Source organism: Erpetoichthys calabaricus, chromosome 9 (assembly GCF_900747795.2).
Source record: "Erpetoichthys calabaricus chromosome 9, fErpCal1.3, whole genome shotgun sequence".
Taxonomy (NCBI): Eukaryota; Metazoa; Chordata; class Cladistia; order Polypteriformes; family Polypteridae; genus Erpetoichthys; species Erpetoichthys calabaricus.
This window is the reverse complement of record NC_041402.2, coordinates 29,784,552-29,805,869: the sequence shown is the minus strand read 5'-3', so window position 1 is coordinate 29,805,869 and position 21,318 is coordinate 29,784,552.

Sequence of the window (21,318 nt, the reverse complement as noted above, 5' to 3'; positions counted from 1 at the left end):
GCGTGAGGTACCAGACATGCCCTGGCAACTGACTGTCAGGCTTATCTGGCCATGTAACTCATACAATACAATGCAATGCAATACAATTTATTTTTATATAGCCCAAGAAGTGCCACAAGGGGTTTTAACAGGCCCTGCCTTTTGACAGTCCCCCAGCCTTGACTCTCTAAGAAGACGACTAGGAGAAACTCCCAAAAAAACCCTAGTAGGAAAAAAAAAAGGAAGAAACCTTGGTAAAGGCAGTTCAAAGAGAGACCCTTTTCCAGGTAGGTTGAGCATGTAGTGGGTGTCAAAAAAAAGGGGGTCAATAAAATACAATACACAGAACAAAACACAAGTAATCCTCAATACAATATAATAGTGCAATAGAAAGAGTACAAGTACAGAGAAGAATTCAAAAGTAGATGATATCACATAATACTGTATAATTTGGATTTGTTCAGAGTCCTGGATACCTCAGCCATCAAGCTGCCTCACCCTATTGGTCATTCCATAGCTGAGTCAGTGCTGGGCCAGCCAATCAGATGAAAGAACCCCTCTACCCAATGATTTCTGCAGTTCTCTATCAGAGATGACTCATACGTGGAGCTCATGATCCAGCTGGGAGAGCTTCCAGTCATTGTTACATTTGTGATGATGTTATTTACTCAGTTTCACATACAGTAACAATCTTCTTGGACAGACCTTATGAAACATTAGAAAATCCTGATGAGAGCCTAAAAATCACACTTCTTTTGAAACCAGTAAAGTTTGACACTCAAGCCATTTTAGCTGTGTCACCACAAGACCGTGACAGTGAGCCCCAAACCCAAGACACCAGATGTGCACCTTCCAATGTTCACCTCTCCAATAATCTGCCATAATAACAATACACAATCACAACAAATCACCAGATTTTTCCTCCTTCTGTCCTCCACTGAGTGTTACCTGCTGCCTCTCGACTCTGACTCAAATGAAGTGAGGCACTGGACTCCTTTTAAGTTGGACTCGGGGATGTTCTTTCTGGGCCATAGAGAAAGTGAGAAGGTGCTCCTCCGACAGAAACCTCTATCAGCACCCAGGGTTGTCCTTCTGGTGGTGTCCCGATTGGGTTACCGTATCAGGACCACTGCCACCCAGTGTATGGGGGATGGAACCAATCTCGATCCTTGACTCTCCTCAGTCCATCTCTTAAGACATTCCGGTTTGATACAAATTTGTTTTGATGTCCCACTGGCAAAACCATGTGTGTCATTGTACTGGCCTCCCATCTTGGTAATAAACCATTGTCCGTCTCGGCCAGTGGAGTGCAGTCCTCCAGCTGCGCTGGGGTGTGAATGAAGCACCTGACCATCCCAATAACATTTGCAAATGAATGTGTGATCATCTAAGCATCCCAATCAACCTTAGAGCGGTGCATTCACGTTCACATGTGCATTTTCACCCTTCTGGGGCCTGTATGGTCCAGGACTCCTGATTATTTATTGAAATCACACTTCATCATGATCCTCACAGGTCTGCTTATTAAATATCAGTCACAGTCAGCACAACACAAGTCAATTGTGTACCAAATACCAAAATACCAAAGTGTCCTGTTCTAACTCAATGGATCAGCTCTCTCGCACAACCAAATCACCACTCTCTCATAACACAGCATTCCTAAACCTGCTTCATCATGGTGAAGGTTGTAGGTGGTCAAAGTCCACTCTGGCAGCAAATAACCCTGAATGAGGCACCAGTTGTTTCGAGGGTCCACTACCACCTAGACTCACAGGGGCCCAAGTCATAATCACCCAAATAAAACACACACATCTTTGAGGATCTGGGAGGCAAAGCAGAATTGCTTGAGAAAAATCCCAGATAGGCACAGGGAGACCATGCTGAGTCCTCACAAACAGGAATGACTGCGGGCATGGACTAGGAATCCAGAATGCTCAGTGCATGAGTCAGTGCCTCTGACCACCATACTGTCTTCTGCCACTCTCATATTTAGTATCAATATACAGTAATCCCTCGCTATATCGCGCTTCGACTTTCGCGGCTTCACTCTATTGCGGATTTTATATGTAAGCATATCTAAATATATAACGCGGATTTTTCGCTGCTTCGCGGGTTTCTGCGGACAATGGGTCTTTTTACTTCTGGTACTTGCTTCCTCAGTTGGTTTGCCCAGTTGATTTCATACAAGAGATGCTATTGGCGGATGGCTGAGAAGCTACCCAATCAGAGCACGCAGTTAAGTTCCTGTGTGCTGCTGATTGGCTCAGCGACGGAGTGCTGCATTAACCAGGAAGTCTCATCTCACTCATTCAGCATTAACGTGCTCCTGCTACTGCTTCAGGGGCCGTGTCCAGGCACCAACAGAAGATGCAAATGATTGCAGAAAAGGTAAAAGTTTTGGATATGTTGAAGGAAGGGAACAGCTACAACGCTGCAGGCATCAATGAGTCCACGATTCTTGTTATTTAAAAAGGAGGAAAAGCATATAAGATCTACGGCAGCAGTGTCCTTTAACCAGGGCGCAAAACGAGTTGCAAGTGGACATGATAAGGCAGTAGTCTGGATGGAATCTGCTTTAGGGACTTGGATTGAAGAGTGCTGGAAGAAGAACAACGGCGGTGCTACACAGTCGCCTGAAGAGGCTCCTTTAGAAGAGCTGTAACGCTATCCTTTGTTGTGCAGTAAAATTAAACTCATCGTTATCGGACAAGTCGTCGTGTCATTGTTGGTGAGTAACCATAATTAATTATCTACGTACAGTACTTATTACATGTACATAGTTTAGTGTCACTGTACACAACATTTTACTGTATACAATTTTTCTTGCATTGTACGTATTTATTGCTGGTGGCCTGTCTGTCGTAATGGCTGTAACATATGTGATATCGGAGACACTCGATATATTTAAAATAATATTTAGGTTTTACTGTATATAAACTACTGCGGTGGGTTGGCACCCTGCCCAGGATTGTTTCCTGCCTTGTGCCCTGTGTTGGCTGGGATTGGCTCCAGCAGACCCCCGTGACCCTGTGTTCGGATTCAGCGGGTTGGAAAATGGATGGATGGATGGATGTATATAAACTATGTTTACATACATAATTTCAATGAATCTTACCTAATATTTAAGAGAATACAAAGGGTTTATGCTGTATAATTGTGCGGGAAATGTTTATAATAGTGTGGGAGAGTTTATAACGGCTTAAAATATATAAAAATAACCATATGAACATATGGTTTCTACTTCGCGGATTTTCACCCATCGCGGGGGGTTCTGGAACGCAACCCCCGCGATGGAGGAGGGATTACTGTATGTGGACATTCAGGGGAATTCTTGCTTTTTGGAATGAAATGCTTCGCCAATTTCTAAAGTGAACAGAAATGAAGAGAAATTTTGTAAGGTCCAACCTCTGCACATTTCAATGTGATGTTACTATCTATTTGCTGGATTTAAGGAACTGAAAAAAATAAACTAGCGAATAGAGTGTGTGCAAAAGTTTTGACACCCTCCTAACTGATTTATTAATAATACAATATATACTTTTTAAATTTATTATTTGACTTGTTAGACCTTAAATTATTTTATAAAAAAGACATTTTTAGTGTTGAGTAAATACTCCGACTCTACTGAGCTCTCTTGAATTGGCAATTTAGGCCAGCGATATAAGTGGGTCATGTGATTAGGGTATAAAGGGGTGAGGGATTGTAGAGCGGAGACACTGTTACAGGGTGGCATGAGGACTCTACGAGCTCCTCACACAAAGAGATGGGTGGTCTGTGGCAGTCATGCCAAGATAAATTAGAAAATGCCATCGAGTGTGATTGGTACTGTATCGTGAATGGGTACCTTTGGAGTAGTTACTCTAGGGTGGGGAAAGATAATGTCCCCCGCTACTATAGTTGGCAGAATATCAGCATGTCAGTCAGTCATTTTCTAACCCACTTATTCCTGCACAGTTATGGGGGATGCTGGAGCCTATCCCAGTCAGTATAGGATGCAAGGCAGGAGAAACCCTGAACACACACACAAAAACACACGCACACACAAGAGGTCCAATTTAGCATTATCAATCCACCCAAACCTGCATGTCTTTGCACTACGAGAGGAAGCTAGAGCACCAAGAGGAAACCCACACAGATATGGGGAGAACATGCAAACTCCACACACGGAGGACCTGGGACCCTGACCTCCTTACTGCGAGGCAGCAGCACTACCACTGCACCACCATGCCACCCAAGTTGGCAGAATGGAGGTTGGTTAATCTGCATGTGGCCACCTGATGTGCAATTTAAATATGGATTGGAGTGTCACGACTACAGAGACACCACAGGACAGTGAAGATGATCAGGAGAAAAAAATATCACAAATACCAGAAAAAAAAAGCTAAATGCACAGAATCAGTCCCTGTCTTTCATCAAACCCAAATGCAGAATAGGGAATCAAAATTGAAGCTGGAAAAAAACGTCTGAAGTGCTAAATAAGAACACAAAAACCAACAAACAGAGATTTCTTTTGAATTATCCTCAAACTTGGATAACCACAAAGGGCACAATGCCGACCTTTAATCCTGGCAAAATGTCAGCTCTGTGCACCAACAAGGGTTGTCACTTAGCAATATAACAACTGAAGCTCAAAATGACGATTCCCAGAAATACAAAGACATGAAAATTTTACAACAATAACAAAAACCCTAACAAAAACAAGAAAAACAAGTGTGAAGATTGGGTTATACAACCCCAGAAACCTGCATTCAGATACGTCATCGGCAGTGATAACAGAATACCGAACCTCAATGCTCCTTCACCCGCATTATCACACAATTGCCTCCTTTTGAAATTTCTAATGTCTCGCCATTTTGTCCTGAAGGGGTGGGCAACAGCAGTCCTGGAGGGCTGCAGGTTTTTGTTCCAATCCGGTTTGTTAATGCTAAGCACTTTTTGATGTTTCATTTTAGTGGTCTCACTTGTTAAAGTTCCCACCCTTATTTGCTAATTTCAGTCTTAAGCGGCTGCATTTACTGTTTTAGTGGCTCCTTATTAGCAATAAGATGGAAACGACAAAGGAGCCTGCAGTTATCCATCTAACTTGTTTCTATTTACACCTTTGTGGATTCATCGCGCACTATTTGGTTTAATAAAACACAATGTGACAGACTGAACATGATCCATTTCAGGCTTCAAATAACTTGGATGATATTCTTGGAAAGGAACAAAATCTATGATATAAGAAATTACATTGCAGATTAACAAGCCATAAAATTAAATAAGGTCTGAGACTGGCAAGGTGCCTCACAGTTAGGAGACCCGGGTTCGCTTCCCGGGTCCTCCCTGCATGGAGTTTGCATGTTCTCCCCGTGTCTGCGTGGGTTTCCTCCGGGCGCTCCGGTTTCCTCCCACAGTCCAAAGACATGCAGGTTAGGTGGATTGGTGATTCTAAATTGGCCCTAGTGTGTGCTTGGTGTGTGGGTGTGTTTGTGTGTGTCCTGCGGTGGGTTGGCACCCTGCCCGGGATTGGTTCCTGCCTTGTGCCCTGTGTTGGCTGGGATTGGCTCCAGCAGACCCCCGTGACCCTGTGTTCGGATTCAGCGGGTTGGAAAATGGATGGATGGATGGACTGGCAAGGATTGGTTTCTAATTAAGCAATTGGGTTGGAATGAAAACCCTCCAGGACTGACATTGCCCACCCCACCCCACTGAGCTAGCCCATAGTCATCCCTAGCTGAAGAAGTACTTTTCTCAGAGTTCCACAGCTTCTTAACTTTTCACATTGCTCCTCTTGAAGCTTCAACATGTTGAGTTGTCTCTATCTCTGTTGCTGCTTTTAAATACTCCATACCAATAAACTCCCTCTTAGCCAGTCTAGCTCTAATGATAGTCGGCATGGCCTGTTTGTAGTAGCCCCTGAACCTGCTGGGATGTGAGCTTTTTTCTAATGCTGAAGTGGCTATGGGACAAGTCTTTCGCGTTTCCTTGAGTGGCTCAGCCAAAGCCCAGACATAAACACCATACAGAGTCTGTGGTAAGCCCTGAAGATGGCAGTTTAGAGATGCTTCCCATCCAGTATAATGGAGCCTGAGAGGATCTGCCAGGAAGAATGGGATCAACTGCCCAAATCCAGCTGTGCAAAGCTTGTGGAGATTTACCTAAGAATATGTGAAGCTGGAATTGCTGCCAAAGGGGCTTCTACAAAATACCGAATTAGGGATCTGAATGAGAGATTTCACTTTTTTATTTTTAACACATTTGCAAACCTTTCACTTTGTCATTATGGGTTATTGTGTGTAGATTTATTGGCAAAAATGGCAAATGAATGCATTTTCAAATGAAATCTACACCACCAAGTGAAGGGGCCTGAATAAATTCTGAATCCGCTGGAAGTCTCTTGTTCACTGTTACCAGTGGCTTGAATACTGAACAGGCCTGCTGATCTGAAGCACTGTGTTTCCCTCAGTGAGCCATTTCCCCTGCCTTCAGAAACATATGAGGGGGAGTCAAGCTAAAGTTAGAAAATGGATTTATTAGAAAACGGAACAAACCTTAACAAAACGGAGTCTCCACCCTTCTCAATGCACTTGTGCCACCTGCCTGGAAGTGCCTGGATTCCAGTAGAATAAAAGGTTTTGTCTCGTCCTCGCCACCACTTGTGCACCGCTTTCTTCACATCATCATCTGTCTTTAATCAAGGACCACCCACATGTTTTTTAGCGGTCCAAAAAGGTGGAAATCACAATGTGCCAGATCTGGTGAATAAGGAGGATATGGCAATACCTCAAACTTCAGTTTCTCCAGTCAAACCTTGGTGTTCTTAGCAGGGGGTGGGCAGGCGGGCGGCCATTATCTTACAGCAAAAGGACTCCTTGAGACAGCAGTCCCCGTCGCTTAGATCAAATAGCAGGCGTCACATTGGTCTCCAGCAAGTCACAGTAACTTGCACTAGTGACTGTAATACCCCTCGGCATGTAGTGCTTGACAACAACTCGGGTTAAGTGAAGCGAAAAAGAAACTTCATTTCTATGAGTGATTGCACATTTTTGGGTCATTTCCTAAAGGTAAAGGATTGCTTAGTCTTTTCGAGTACCCTTAAAGATTCCTAGTAGAATTAGATTCTGTATGTTACATAAGCAAATCACTTATCACTTACCTACGTGACTAGAACCCAGTCACTATCTATGTGAACTCTGCAGGTCTGGTTTCTCTATGTCCAATGCGGCAAGCGACTGGGGGTGGCACCCAGCCAGGATGCCCAGAAGGATGTAGAGGAGGGATTATGGGGGCAACCGCCCTGGTGCACTCTAAAAAGAGAAAATGGGCTCTTTTTGATTTAAGGTAATTTTAGTAGTTGTAATGAACTATATTAATATGTTTGTTCACCTAACGTAATTTTTTGCCTTACTTCAAATTGAAAAACCTTGCTGTCGCTTAATGTAACTTCTTCTATTTAGTCCAAATAGACCTTGCCGGCTCCGACCCCTGTGATGTCACATCCGGGCTCGCACCAATGGCAGAAGACCTACATGAGCCCGACCCCTTTGACTTCACTTCCTGTCTTCCCCTTTAAAAGCCTCCACCTTTTCCCTGTTCCCTCAGTTCTGTTTGGACTCGGTTTTGTGCACATCAGTACTGTATTATTTTGAAAAGCAACTTTGCAGCCAGGAAACCAAATTATACAGGTGGTTGCCCCATGTTTGAAGGCACTGTACAAAATGTAGCACTAATTTTAAAATAAATTTGCTTCCATTGTTTAAAGCAAAACATTGTTGTGGTTTGTTTTATTAAAAACAATTTCACCCTAACAAACAGTGAATTCAGCACCATATGAAGAACATATTTAGTTGAGTCCAATTAAGAATTTAAGTTGGCATTACAGTGAATACAATAATGGACAAAATTTTAATTTCAGCTCATCCATCCATTATCCAACCTGCTATATCCTAACTACAGGGTGACGGGGGTCTGCTGGAGCCAATGCCAGCCAACACAGGGCACAAGGCAGGAAACAAACCCCGGGCAGGGCGCCAGCCCACCGCAGCTAATTTGAGTTTTTAAAGAAATTTGGTTTGAGCTAAATACATTTTTTTGCTTTTATTCAAGTTTTTGAAAAGGTTAAAACAAACTCAAAGGAATTAAGTTTACTCAAATACTTTTTAAAATTTGAAAGAAATCAATTAAATTGCTTATTACCTTGTGAAGTTATTTATTTAGGTTGATCCAACAAAACATTTTTTACAGTGTGGCTTTGGGGACCACGGGAACTGAACTTGGAAGCTCAACCCTATAGGGGCCCGTGGTCACCGCCAGGGGGCGCCCCGATTCTTGGAAAGCCCTGGTCCTCAGCACTTCTGCCACACCTGGAAGTGCTGGGGGGAAGATGACCAGGGACACCTGGAGTGCTTCTGGGTGCACAGCCGGTACTTCCGCCACACTGGGGAGTGCCAGTGGAAGATTATCGGGAGGCACCTGGAGCACATCCGGGTGATCATAAAAGGGGCAGCCTCCCTCCGTTCGATGGCTGGAGTTGGGAGTGCAGAGGTGGAGAGGAGTGGAGGCGGACCTGAAGAGGCAAAGGCGTTGTGAGGCCTGGACTTTTGGGGGAGTTTTGGGGTTGTGTGCTTCACTGTTGTGTAAATAATGTACAATAAACATGTTGTGGGTGAACTAACGATGTCCGCCTGTCTGTGTCCGGGCCATGTTCCACACCATGTAAGTTTTGTGAGATATTTTGGTTTCCTCCTGCATCTGAAATGACGTGGCCGTTCGGTTAATCGGTTATTCTAATAAGATCCTGCATGGCAGTGTGAGTGAGTGTGTCCTGCCATGGCCAGGGTCATTCCCTACGTAACCCCCAATCCCATTAGAATAGGCTTCAGCACCTTGAAAAACTGGGATGGAAAAAGCGAGTTCAACAAATGGACACGAGCTGGGATGAGGAAATCTACTGCACGGAGAAAATCCAAAAAGTCCCATATTTTTTTTCTTTTTTTTTTTATAGAAACTGACAGGGAAAACATAAGGAAACTTACATTCTATATAAAGTATTTACAAAAGTAGTTTACACAGTAATATGAGCCTCACATTCATAGCATGTAATCAAATGCGTGCTTACAATGAGAAGAAGTGCCACAGCACACCCAAAATGGCTTGGAAAATTCAGTATGGGTTCCAGAATTCTGACTTCTGATACTTTTCTCATAAAATCAATGAACCCTTCCAAGGAAGAGGCATATTGTGTTCAATGATTATGAACATTTAGCAAGACCACCCATGCTTTCAAATCAAGACCATATAAATAATGTAAGAGGCTCAATATTTCCAAAAGTGGCAATGGAAAAAAAAATTTCCAAGATTAAGATATAAATGACAGAACGTCGCACGCAGTCCGAGCCAGGGATGGCACCGCAAGCCCAGGAGAACCACAAATCCTTTTCCCTTTTCCATAATCCATTTCATTCCAGTCCTTTCAATTCCATTTATTATCAAACCATCTCTTTATTTTATTAAAAAGCTTTAGTTTATTTTAAATCATCACCTTGTGTTAGTTGAGGTAGAGATGACAAGTGTGAAGGTTATTGAGTTGCACTTGGATCTACTACACTGCTTCCAAGCTGTTTGCTGCCCATGGAAAGACATCTGAGATACTTGGGATCAATGGAAGGAAAGATTCTGTCATACAGACTCTACTGTAAGAATAACTCTTTATATTTATATAGTGCTCTTCTCACTACTTAAAGTGCTTCAGTGAGTGGGGAGCTACTTCAACCACCACTAATGTGTAGCATCCGACTGAATAAAGCGACGGTAGCCATTTTTGTGCCAGTACACTCACCACACATTAGCTGTTAGGTGGTGAAGGGGTGAGAGAGAAAGCCAATTAGAGACAGGGGATGATTAGGGGGCCAGAATAATTAGGCTAGGGTGGGCAATTTAGCCAGGACATTGGGATACACCCTGCTCTTTACAAAGGGATCTGTAATGACCACAGAAAGTAAGGACCATGGCTTTCTGTCCCATCCTAAGGATGCCACCATTTTTACAGCACAGTGTCCACATTACTGCACTAGTGCATTGGGATCCACACACAGACCACAGGGTAAGCGCCCAGCACCTCACACAGCAGCAACCCAAGCTTTTATCAAAGCACTGGCCAGGCCTGAAGATGCTTAGCTTTGGCTGCATGACCCATTCTGAAGTGCATGTGGTATGCCCAGGAGGGGACGGGCAGCCATTTGGCCAAAATCTCCAGCACTGTGACTGTGTTTGTCTCTTACAATTTACATCCCTGAATGTATTCTCTTCGGGGTTGTTTTGGTTTTCCTGTCTTCCATTGTCAACTGGCCACAGTTCAGTGACAATGGTAAAGGACAGATATTGTTAGCTTCAATTTAGGTTAATCTGTTTGGAATGACTTATTATCCTGCGTGTTTACAAAGATTTGTGTGTTTATTATTATTTAATTAGTGATTTGTAAAGTTTGTAATTGCATTTACCTGGAACGTGTAACAGATCTCGGAGCCTGCACTTAGTAGACAGTGCTACACAAAATAAAAAAGCTGAATGAATGAAAAAATGAAACAGACAAAAAAAAAGACAGAAAATGAAAATTGCACTTTGGCATTCTTTCGAATGGGCAGGCATTTGTTTTAATGCTTTTTTCTAAATTCTAAAATCAGTCATTGACTTTAACAAATCCTTATTTCAGCAAAGGAAAAAACAGAAGGCATCACTTAAATGGGACTGTGAACAAAGTTCTTGAGAACGGCTTACTTAAATGTTCATTGCTCCTAATGAATTCAGCCTCCTGTGTTAGCATTCTAAAAAATAAGACCTGCTAAGGCTTCCCACACCTGTTATCATCTTTTATCTTATATTATCTTTTATCTGTTATCTTTTGTTCTGAACATTAAAATTTTTTTGATGTGGCCTAATAATGTTTTATTATGATTTTGAATCTTGAAAAATTGTAATTTTATTTCTGATAACATTTTTGCTTAAGTTTACTTAAACAAAAATAAAATTGATAACAAAATATGAAACCTTACATTTAGATGACTAGTGAAACACTAAATTAAAAAGAAATAAACCCTGGCTGTACCATAATGCCAATGGAGTAGAGATTGGCAAGAAACAAAAGTGCAAAAAAAAAAAAATCGAGAGTGGTGTCCCCTCAACTTTTTCTTATACTCAGATATGGGGATGGATACTTGAGGACTAAACTGCAGGACAATGATTATATTTTTATATTATCTACAATAAAGAACCATCAAAAACAAATCAAATTAATAATATACTGAACAATTATTATAAATTTAAAGGTGAATAAATCGGACTCTGCAGCTGCATGAATAAAAAATTAGTAGCATTACAAATGATTTGAAAAAGTACTTCACAAATAGTTAAACCCTGTTAACCTATAAAAGGTAAAACATTGCAATCCAAAAGAAAACCAGCGGTGTAATAAAGCCTTCTTTGCAGAAGAATAACGTATTGCCAACTCACTAGCGTGAACTGACAAAATGACCAATAATGGCAAATACGCTACTTAAAAAGGTGCTGAGTACACAGTTGAGTAGAAGAAAGGATAATTACCTACATGGAAATGGCTGTGCATTGACAACTGCGCACTACAATCACCTCGGCTGGTTAAAATAATTACAATTGCCAATAGAGGGTTCCACTGTTATAAGATTTTATAGATTTCTTTTGTCCGTGTTACCAATAGATTAATAACAATTTATCTCATTAGTCATTAGTAATATAAATGTTGTTTTCAAAGAGTGGAAGAACACAGGTATGTATTTCCAGTAAAATAAAAAAAGAACAATTTAAACAAAATATTCTTATTGGAGATGAATACATATTATAGAGATCTATAAGGCATCAATTTGCCGTACCTGTGCACTGTAGTAGGGGCTAGTACAGTAAACACCTTGGGGCCTCATGCATAACGCCGTGCATATAATTCACACTAAAACATGGTGTACGGACAAAAGCAGAAATGTGCGTACGTACAAAAAAATCCAGATGCATAAATCTGTGCGTGCACCAACTTCCATGTTCTTGTGTTGCATAAATTCTGATCAGTGTGAAAAGTAACGCACGAGCATGTGCCTGCCGCCACTCCCCAACTCTTCCCAGAATTACCCCTCTTGGAAAATGCAAATCAATACAAATAGCCCTTATGTTTTGTTTTCTGTGAAAAGACAATAAAAAAAAGCATGGGGGGGGGGGGGAATAGAAGTATTTCAGTAAATACCAAGTGAAGGCAAGGAAAAATTTACTATTTGTTGGTTTAAACAGTGGCATAAACAACAAAAGGAAGTTGATCAAGTGACATAGAAAACTTGAAAACTCAAGTTCACAAAGTCGCATTCTGCCCGAAGTAAAAAATGCCTTAAACTAATAAACGATATACGGTTAATTTCAGTGTTTTTGATAAAGCCGCATCAGGGATGTGGATTTAAAAAAAGGAAACCACACTGGAACAGTAGCACTGCTTTGACACTGGATGCCGCCAGTTTGCAAAACCGAGCGGAGAACTTGCGTACACCAGGGATTGAGCTGGTGTGAAAATGTACGTGGCTTTACACCAAGTTTAGTTTTTATACATCGCGATGTGAGAGTGGAAATGGGCGTACGCAACATTTTTGTGCATACGCACCATTTATACATGAGGGCCCTGGTGTTTATGCAAACATAGTATTTTTTAACGGCATGACCCAACATGTTTCACTGCTGGTATACACAAGTTTTAATATCGATAATTGAAATTATCTAGAAAACTGTATGCTTTCTGAGAAAATGTAATGGGATAAAAAAATGACCAAAATGATTTGCTTTACCGTAACACCTATATTGAAAATTTGCCATGATAACAATTCAGGTAAATTACCACTTTCAGTTTGTGGGTCAAAAGTTGCAAGAGACTTTAGTAATGTGTGTAATGTAATACTTGTGCACAAAATTTTCTTTGCATAAAGCAAAAATGTTCTCAAATATGTATGTATTACCATTTGATCATCAAAGAGAAAATTGTGATTATTTCAAAAACCAATTGTTTTTTCAAAAAAATGCTTAGAATGTGGTGTTTTACCATAATATGATGTGAATTTATCAAATTTTTAATATTTTTGGGTAAACGTTTCAGGTGAAGTACCACTTCTGGTTAGCGGAAAGAGCTCAAAAGTTGATGGAAATCTACATTTTGTACCTAATACTTGTATGCAAAATTTGATTGACCTAAGTGAAAGCATACTCAGGCTATCATGTTTGCATACACACACACACACACACACACACACAGAGACAGACACACAGACATAATTCCAAAAATGGTATTTTCAGACTCAGGGAGATCTAAAACATCGAGATTAATTAAAATCTCGAAATCAAATTTTTGGATGTTTCCAGTACTTTCCCTATACTTTGTATACGAGAAAGTAAAAAAAAAAAAATGACTAAACAGGCAAAAATCCCAAATCTAAAATGTTCCATAAATTGAATTGCTTGAGAAACATGTTTATTCTGTGGTCAGACCTCCTCCTCTACTTTTACAAAGTACAGGCAATGTGACCACGCCTGATGATGTCACACTCACAGGTCACGCCCCATGTGGCACTTTCGATTATAGCAGCCAAGCTTCCCAACAGCAACATATGATGATGGTGTCAGACTGTCATGACTCTACATGAAGACCAAAAGTAATAAAATAAAAACAGTAAGATGCAAGCTTACCGCTTTTTTGTGTTAATTGTATTGTTTTTTTTTCTAAATTATAAAATCAGTCACTGACTTTATCAAATCCTTATTTCAACCAATGAAAAAATGGAAATCCCCACCTTGATGGTACTGTAAACAGAGTTTCTTGAGAACGTCTAATTTCAATTCTTGTTATTTCTCATGCATTTGTCCTCGTATGTTAAAAGGTGTCATTTTGCTTGACTTCTCACTACAGTACATCCTCCTATGTTAGCATTCTAAAAAATAAAACCTGTTAAGGCTTCCTGTGCCTGTTATAATTCTGATGTATTCTCATTCTTTTTCCAAAAGATTAGAATTTTTTATATGTGATCTGATCATTACTTTCTCGTATACATAGCATTGTGAAAAAATAGGAATTGTGAAAAAATTCGACCTTGAGATTTTGATGAATCTTAATATTTTAGGCCTTCCTGAGTAAGAAAATACATAAAAAATTATGTCTGTCTTTGTGTCAGTGTGTAAACAGCATAACTCGAAAATGCTTTGGCCTCGATCAATGAGATTTTGTACACCTGCTTTATATCACAAATAAGGATTCCTGTCAACTTTTGGGCCTCTTCCAGCAACCGCAAGTGGTACTTCAACTGAATACTCTCACAAATTTTCCAGCAAACTATGGTTATAATTACAGATAGATGCTTCAAATTTTATATAGATATTTATAATGATAAAGAGCAAACAGATATGAAATTAGAACAAAATTACTCCATCGGAAGAAGTATTTTATGTAAACAACCATCTAAATTTTTTGTTTCCTGGAAATATAAATGTGTACACGATATTAAAAGCTGTATTCAATATAATGCATATTCTTTCAATACCTATTATTAATTTTATTTTAAATTATACATTATCAGTTTAACAATAACATAAACATTGAACATGATATGTAAATATAAAGATGTAATAGGAACAATAAGCTGCTACGTCACCATGGTGTTCCTGGTAAAACATTTAATTTCATGATATTTTTTTATTTCTGCCATCATTATCATAATTAAATGTAGCTAAATGCATTTTTACCTATAGCAATTTATTGCAGTAAATATTTTATAATACTAACATTTTTTCTATGTTTTTAGTTGACTATAACTCTTTTTACTTTGCATATAATCTAGGTAATGCATATGTAACCATGAAAAAATTCCACCACTGTTTTCGACCTTCCTAAGTGCAAAAATATCATTTTAATATAAAGTTTGATTATAAACAGAGATTAATGATTGTGTATCGATATTATTAATTAGTTATGATGAGAAACAAAGAGATATGATATTTGAGAAATATTGCACAACTGGAAGTGGTTCTGATGACCTTTTCCTCTATCTCAGTATATGAGAAAGTTGAGGGGAGCGCACTCCCGATTTTTTTATTATGGTTTTGAATTTTTGCTTAAGCTTTGCTGTGTGTTTTTTTTAATGTTATGTTAGAAATTTACCACTCCGTCTTTTTATTTTCTAGTAGGTGCGGGTACATCTGTTATGCTAGAACACAGCTACCTGGTGCTAGGATGCATGGCTCCATACGTCGCACATTGTGATGTCCCAAGCACAATAAGGTTACTCAGCCTTAGGGTGGTGATTGATGACCAGCTGTCCTTCATTGACATCTCTGTTGTAACCATCTCTCAGTCTTGTAGATTAACTCTTTGTAACATCTACAAGATCAGCCTGTATCTGACCGAGTAGGCAGCACAACTCATGGTCCAGGCTTTGGTCTTGTCACATCAGCATGTGTCACCAGGCCATTGAAGATGATTCAAAATGCACTGCACAGCGTCTAGTCTTCAACCGGCTGAGATACCACATGTCACTCCCCTTTTCAAATCACTACATTGGCTCCCTGTAGCAACATGTATTAAGTTCAAATCCCTGATGCTTGTTTACAGAGTGGTCAACGGATCAGCACTGATATACTGTATAGATGGAGACACTTGTGAGGTCCTATGCTCTTTCTCCACCAAAATGTGATAAAACGATTAAGCATATGATACACTGAAAACAGCAGTTATCATCCAGATAACGTTTAAACCATAACCCATAAAAAGACTCTTTTAACAAATGAAAATGGCACATTTTAACATGCACACTCTGAGATGTTACGGTGTATTTGAACTGTTCTAAAGAATGTGCATCATGGTGTTGTGCATCTTTTACTGTTGTCTTTTAGCTTCTTATTTATTCACACCAGAGTTCGCTTTAATATCTTACACTTTTAAACTTTACCCATATTTTATATAAAATATTTTTAAACCTGCTCCACTGCTTTTCAACTATCCCCACACTCTACTAATAATTTACCCTACTAAATCTAAAGTTAACAGTTTAGTTTTTGCATATGCTGTGAAATGTATTATACTGTGTGAAAAAGAGACCTGAGAGACAGATTAAGGGCTGGGGAAACGTCCCCATATACTGTAGATGAACCATATTATTTGCTTTTTTGTACAGCACAGCAAGAGTGAGCATATACATTCACCGTTGATACTGGAAAGGCAGCTGGTTTTATGGTGGATGGACCGGAAAGTGGTGCAGAGATGAGATGACGTGAATGGGATATGACGGAGATGATGTCATCAGAGGGCGACCGGGTTGAAGTCGTCACGTGGGGACGGCTGGAATGTGGAAGTTCTTCCTAGTACGTGAGCGTGTTTTAGCGGAGACTTCACGTATGGGGATTCGTCTGAGCTTTGGTCTTTCAGATGAAAAAAGGAAAGAAGCATTAGTACACCATCTTTTATCCCCATCTGGTGAGTTTTCGCGCTCCGTTGGTCCTTCTGGCTGCCCCGTAATCGCTTGTGTGTGACAACTGAAATAATGAACATGGAATTAATAAATGTTCTAAGGGGTCACTGTGTTTAGACACAGGGGACCAGGTGTCATGCATGTGCACTTAAGGGACAGTTTAAGGGCCGGGTTATACTTGATGCTCAGAATGCCTACACGCACACATCATGGCTGCCATGCATTCTCAACACTCCTGTGACGTGTTCTCTGAGCACATCAGAGGTTAATGCGACACTGTGACAATTAGAGGAACTGCCGACCCCTTGAACCCTCAGACCAGACGTCAGACACCAGATAAAAGTCCAAAATGAATTTATTATAATAATAAATGTGCATAAAGCACCCTCCACTCCACTATACTCATAAATAAACAAATCAATAACAATCCTCCACACTCCCAGATGCGTTGCCACCCTTCCACCCAGCTCAGCTCATCATCTGGGATCTCCCATAGTCCTTTTATATTCCCTGACCCAGAAGTGTTTCCAATCCCTCAGTCCATGTGATCTATCACTTCCGGGTCAGATAAAAATCCTCTTCTTCATCCCGGAAGCACGTCATTTCCCTTGTCGCCTTGCCTATGACGTACTTCCAGGTTACAGGGCATGTACAATTCCCTGAGCCTCTCTACAGTATCTCCTGGAGGTCCCCATGGTATCCAGCAGGGCTGGTTGTAAAAACTACAAGGTCCATGAGGCCCTGCTGGAATTCAGGGAACCTCTATGCCACGGGGAGAGCTCCATCTGGCGGCCTGGGGGTGTTGGCCGGGATGACAGGCCGGCCGTCCTTCACAGACACATATGTAGTATCAGCAAAAATTTGGGTGGCATGTGCGTTCATGTTTTGGTACGTGATGTCAGCATCGTTGTTTACTATCAACATCTCCATAGTGACAGGCATGCCCGTCAGAACAGCTGAGATCAAATCGCCATCTCTTTGAAAGTGGATGTGGAAATATGCAGGACAAAATGGAAGCAAATTCAAGACAGATATGTCCATGCAAGATGGAAAATGTCCAAGAGAAGAAGTGGGGATTCAGTCATTGCAAGTTAACACAGTGAGATGGCAAGCTGCAGTACAGCTCCAACAGGATCAATGTGCCTGCTTCAGTGTTTGATGAATGGTTCAATGTGGTGAAGCAAATCATCAGAATTAATTGTTGACACACAGAAGTATTTGAGATGTTTTTCTTCATCCACTTCTCGCATTGGCAATACAAGCATTGCATATTCCCCATAGTAATGATGCGATACATTTACAGATCTCACATACCGTCTTCTGTGTCGCTGCTGCTGTCTTTTTATTGCACCTACTGTACCTAAGGTATGCACACAAGTATTGTCAGTTCACTGCTTGCGTAGCAGCAGAGTCCACATGTGTATGTGCTGCATAGCGTCAGGTATATTCCCGGCCCTTAGGGCTTTGGTGATGACATTTCTCTACCACTCCAGGGGTTGACACCTTACTCTTTTCTTCTATCTATAGACAGAAAGATTGATGGCTTTTCCATCTCTGATGTCATTTCCGGTGTTTGTCCGCCTGGACCTGTGTCTTCCTGCTGGAAACCATCATAACAGGATGTTCTGCCATCTTCAAGTCAGTTCAGTTCCCATCTGAAAAGACTTTACTTTAATGCTTTTTATTTATTTTTGAAAATCAATTATCCAGGGTTTGTCCATGGGTGCCCCAAACCATCTTACTGTGTCCTCTTGTTCTTACACAGAGGAGGAAAAATCTCACAGGAATTAACCTCAGCTCTGTTTGCCTTGTAGTTCAGCTGGTATGGTCACTTCTGGGTGACTGTCCATCTGTGCCTCTTCTGAGTTCAACACCAAAAGAATGCGGCCCTGACCAGAAGGGGTGACGATGGTTTCATGGGCCATCTCCACAGACTAAACAAACTTCTCGGGAAAGTGATACAGTTCAAATTTAGACCACATCTTTACCTTTTGTCATGTTACAAATAAATGGGGTCTCTCTCAGGAGCCCCTGCCCTTTAACACTATCATGTATTTTTTACAGTATTCTGTATACCAATGCAAGTCAACTTCTTGTACCTCAGGAGCCAACAGCTGGTAACTAGCCTGACTGAAGGGCTGCAAGGCAAAGCAATAATAATGAAAAAATATGTAAGTTATATTTGCATACTGCTATGCCCTTCTTTTAATACAAACCAGAATTAAAAGTAACGTAATTAAAATGTTTATTACCATTCAACAACAACAACAACATTTATTTATATAGCACATTTTCATACAAAAAAAGTAGCTCAAAGTGCTTTACATAAGAAGAAAATAAAAATAAAAGACAAAGTAAGAAATTAAAATAAGACAACATTAATTAACATAGAAATAGAGTAAGGTCCGATGGCTGGGGGGACAGAAAAAGCAAAAAAAAACTCCAGATGGCTGGAGAAAAAAATAAAATCTGCAGGGGTTCCAGGCCACAAGACCACCCAGTCCCCTCTGGGCATTCTACCTAACATAAATGAAATAGTGCTCTTTGTATTTAGGATTCTCACGGAAGGACTTGAAGATGATGGTCATGCAGATTTCTGGCTTTTAATCCATCAATGCTGTAACATCACGGTGCTTTAAAAGGAAACCGGAAAAAGAAACAGAAGAGAGAGTAGGGGTTAGTATGGATTTTAGAGCCACCATGAATAGTTATTATAATGAATTAAATATACAGAGTATCAGGATTAAATTAAAGTGAAGTTATGAGAAAGCCATGTTAAAGTAATGTGTTTTCAGCAGTTTTTTGAAGTGCTCCACTGTATTAACCTGGCGAATTTCTATTGGCAGGCTATTCCAGATTTTAGGTGCATAACAGCAGAAGGCCGCCTCACCACTTCTTTTATGTTTTGCTCTTGGAATTCTAAGGAGACACTCATTTGAGGATTTAAGGTTACGATTTGGAATATAAGGTGTCAGACATTCCGATATATAAGATGGGGCGAGATTATTTAAGGCTTTATAAACCAAAAGCAGAATTTTAAAGTCAATCCTGAATGACACAGGTAACCAATGTAGTGACATCAAGACCGGAGAAATGTGTTCGGATTTTCTTTTCCTAGTTAGTTCCCCTTTGTCTGTCTTCAGCAATCTATATATATAAAATCCCTATGTGCGTCCAGGTGTCCGTGTGTGGGTGTCTTCTGATGAAGTGCGCATGCGCAGGGCACGGTGCGATGCGTGATATTACTGTCAGAGAAAGTTAGAGGCATTTTACGGAAATACAAACCAGTATTACTGTGAGAGGAAATTAAAGGTACACAATACAGTGACGCATATTACAGCCACATACAAGCCAGTATTACTGTCAGAGGAGATTAAAGGCATATTACCGACGCGCACGCCTGTATTACCGCCAGAGAAAATTTAAGGTATATTACGGACGTACAAGCCAGCGGACGTACAAGATGGTATCCTTCAATAAGGGCGCGCACAGGCATCCTTCAATAAGGGCGCGCACAAAAAGGCGAGCCTCAAAAGGGCGACCTCAATTGGGCGCAGCGAATAAAGGCACGCGTAAATAAAGATCTGCACCTTTGTTGCTCTTCACATATTCCAGAGCCATTTGAACTAAATTATCTACGAATGCCTTTATTCGCCGCGCTCAATTGAGGTCTCCCTTTTGAAGCTCACCTTTTTGTGCGCGCCCTTATTGAATAGAGCCGTACAAGACAGTATTACTGTCACAGAAAATTAAAGACACACAATACACGGCGGCAGCCCATGAAGAACGGTCAGCTCAGCAAGTAAACATCAACAAAAGAAAGGCTGAAAGAAAGAAAAATACGACCAACAAAAAGAATGAGGTCAAAGTCCCTTGCCATTTAATATAGACTGTTCCTACTAATGTTTATTTACATTTACATTATTTAGCAGACGCTCTTATCCAGAGCGACTTACAACAGTGTTTGTTAGTTTTTTTCGCATACCCCTTGGGGTCAGAGCGCAGGGTCAGCCATTGTACAGCGCCCCCTGGAGCAATTACAGGTTAAGGGCCTTGCTCAAGGGCCCAGCAGAGTAGGATCTCTTTTGGCACTGACGGGGATTCGAACCGGCAACCTTCGGGATATCAGCGCAGATCCTTAGCCTCAGAGCCACCACTCCGCCCAGTGGACGTTTATGCACTACAGTACTGTTCTAGCGCCCGTTATTGTAACGGGCTAAATGACTAGTTTATTTATACTACTGTAAATGTAAAAACTACTAAGAAAATAAACATTTTTTCCTTGATGAAAAATCAATCATGATTGACAATGCAGCATCGAGTACTTTCATGAAAGATGTGTTCATGCAGTCACCTTCAGTGATGACTCGCTGTTTGTCCTGCAAAGTGCATTGGACAGAATGTCAAACAAGATGCAAAAGCTTTCTCTTGTCTAATGCAAAGACTGCATGACTCTTGTCTCTTTATGACAGGTTGATGTCCAGTTGTTGCAGGATGCAGACAGTGAGGTGTTTTGTCAGTAAGGGAATTGTGTCACTTAGACTTGATAATCTCCATTGCTGAAAATGCACTTGGCATGCTTAACTGGACAGAAAACTGCTCATTTTTTTTTTCACCATTCTCTCCGCTTAACACATATTGTATCTAAGCGTATACAACTGATTTTTATTTCTGCTGTCTCACACATGTGATTAGGGGACAGTTTCAGGGCCCAGATAACAGTGGTAATTCCACTCCAAGTCAGGGGTGAGCACTGTCATTCTCACGCTTTTCCCTTTCTCACCCTCAGGACAGAAAATTGATGGCACAAAGAACTCTGACATCACTTCTGTTTCTACCCATA